The sequence below is a fragment of the Furipterus horrens genome, unplaced genomic scaffold (assembly GCF_987537825.1).
Source record: "Furipterus horrens unplaced genomic scaffold, mFurHor1.1.pri manual_scaffold_3, whole genome shotgun sequence".
Lineage (NCBI taxonomy): Eukaryota > Metazoa > Chordata > Mammalia > Chiroptera > Furipteridae > Furipterus > Furipterus horrens.
In genome coordinates, this window is record NW_028327173.1 from 30,367,710 (window position 1) to 30,370,549 (window position 2,840).

General features: G+C 41.9%; 1 non-coding gene across 1 annotated transcript; it reads right to left on the reverse strand.

Annotated features, from left to right (window-relative positions):
- Window positions 1-282: 282 nt before the first annotated feature.
- Window positions 283-398, reverse strand: LOC150014781 (U5 spliceosomal RNA). Its single transcript, XR_016510237.1, has one exon. It is a non-coding gene; the product is annotated as a U5 spliceosomal RNA (small nuclear RNA).
- Between the last annotated feature and the right edge of the window lie 2,442 nt (window positions 399-2,840).

A 2,840-nucleotide genomic window follows, 5' to 3' on the forward strand; every position in this document is an offset into this window, starting at 1 on the left:
ATATTCCAAGACATGCCTGAGACATGAGTATTTTCCTAAAAACAATCTAGTAAACAAGTATACAACGGAGAAATATACCATTTCACCCAACCAACGAACCTGCTGCTGTTTGGGCCGCAGAGTAAACGCTTAACACTCGGTGGACATGAAAACAACCTTTTATTCCAGAAAACAACTAAACTTAAAATGAGAAAGTGTTCATAACGCACCCAACACAAACCCGAAACTACTTCTAAAACGCACGGGCTTCTTAATATTATTCTTTTTTTGGATACATTTATTAGCCCTGCCAGAGCAAGGCCTCAAAAAATTAGGTTAAAACTCAGAATTGTTCCTCTCCACGGAAATCTTTAGTAAAAGGCGAAAGATTTATACGATCTGAAGAGAAACCAGAGTATACTAGATTAAGACGCTCACTCGGTTCTCGGGTAACTAACACTCCTAGATCAGTAATAGTAACTATTCCCACAGAAGAACTAGTGACTTATGCCTTTAGTTCAGACAACACTGTGAAAGCAGTCTCATGTTTAGTGGGTAAAAAATGTCGGAAGGAAAAGAATAATCTAGTCATTTTAAAGTAGGAAACGTCCTCCGTGCAATGCATTGTGGGTATGTAAATGAGATGAGTCACCAACTCCCGGTTTCCGTAAATACCTTAGTTCTTTAGTTTTCCCGCTTGGTCTACGGCCACCACCAGGGGGCAGAGCAGAAGCCAGGTTCGCAGGAATATAGAATCCTGATCCAACCATTGTCTTTTATATATGGGATTCGAAGTTAAAATTGTTCTTGAATTTAAAAAAAAAAAATTAGAATTGAATTCTGGAAAAAGCTTGAAAAGAATTGTCTTCATACATTCATTCAACAAAAACTTATTGAGCACTATGTCAAATCCTGTGCTAGGCCCTCAGAGGCAGGTATTTGAGATGAGCAGAGATAACAGAATGTTGTGACACATGGGCAGAGCATTAAAGAATCCATGGAAGTAGGGCATTCTAAACAGAGAGGCACCATGAACAATATGAGCAACAGTGGTGAAGAAAGGGGTTAAAGAGCAGGAACGAGATTTTGATGGGGCTTCAATGCCAAGCAAAGAGCTTGGATTTACCTTGGGAGCAATGGAGAGCCGTTTAAAAGCTTCAAAGGAGAATAATACAATCTGCCCTGACTGGTGTGGCTCAGTGGATTGAGTGCTAGCCTGCGAACCAAAGGATCGCCAGTTTGATTCCTAGTCAAGGCACATGCCTGGGTTGCAGGCCAGGTCCCGGTTGGGGTCATGAGAAAGGCAACCACACACTGATGTTTCTCTCCCTCTCTTTCTCCCTCCCTTCCCCTCTCTCTAAAAATAAATAAGTAAATAAAATCTTTAAAAAGAGAGAGAATAATATAATATGTTTTAAAGCATCATCAGCATCACTTGGTTTAACGAGTTGAATTGCATCTCCCAAAAAACAGTATGTTGAAGTCCTAAACCTTGGTACCTCAGAATGTGACCATTATTAGATAGGACAACGATCCCAAGGTCTGGGCAGCTCTTACTAAATGCTGTTCTTTCTTTTCTTATATATTTTTTAATCTTCACTTGAGGACATTTTTTTTCCCCATTGCTTTTATTGAGAGAGGAAGGGAGAGAAACATCAACGAGAGAAAGAAGCATAGTACAGGCCCAAAAATATAGAACGAACCTGCAACATTTTGGACGCTGTTCCAACCAACTGAGCCACACTGGTGAGGGATAAATAACATTCTTAGGAAAGGTTAAAATGTAGCACGTTTTTTTTCAGATGCAGCTGTAAATAGGAAGAGCCAGACAGGAACTCAACCTGGTAAGTGTAGCCAACTGCAAAGAAGAAATCAACATGTAACTAACCAAATAGTGTTATAAGCAATGGTGAAGCCTCCCTTGGGGGCGACAAAGCTTTGGATGTAAATCCTATTCCCTTTACGTGCTACAAGTAAATAAAACTACCTACCAATTAACAACCAGGACTTATTTTTTAATAGAGCACCCAAGCGGACAAACTCCTTGCATTCAGTAACAACTTCATTTGGAAATAAGGTCATTGCAGATATAATTAGTTAATGTGAGTCCTACAGAACTATGAGACAGTAAGTTTCTGTTAAGCCACCCAATTGGGATCAGCATTGCCACTGCAAGAACACAATTCTATCCCCGAGAACAAGCTATACATTCCCAAACATGCCTGAAACATGAATAATTTCCTAAAGACAACCTTTTAGACAGGGATGTAATATTGCCCAAGGTAAGCGATCTTGGAGCCCCTTGGAGCACTAGTAGGGAGACCCATACACTCATCAATACTTCACCTCTTTACTCAGTCAACAAATCTGCTTTGTCCCTGGCATTGGGCAGGCTTCTGAGGCCAGACAGGCCTATTTGGGGGCAAAAAACTCCGCTCCCCGTCAGAAACAATTGAGGACACTGAGCAGTAAAGCCAGAGGGAAATAAGTGATAGGCTGGACCAGGAGACAGCCTGGATTTGCCCAACAAAAGAATGTAAAGTTAGAGAAAAACATCTAGGATAAGCCCCTAGAGAACAGAGGCCTAAAGGAGGGGTGTAGCAGAAGGACCGTGTGAAATCAGGAAGGCTGGAGAAAAACTAGGACTGTGGACAGCACAGAAATCAAGAGCAGAGAAGTTTCAAGGAGTGGTGAGTACTGTCAAGGTGACCCAGTGAGACAGGCACTGCAAAGTGCATGTGATTCAGCACCAGGCAGTTGCTGGAGGCTTTGTCCTGAGCTGTTCTCACAGTGAGGGTGACGGAAACCTGACTGCAGGCAGCCTGGTGAGTGGAAAGCAGAGAATGCAGGCAGAGTGTAAG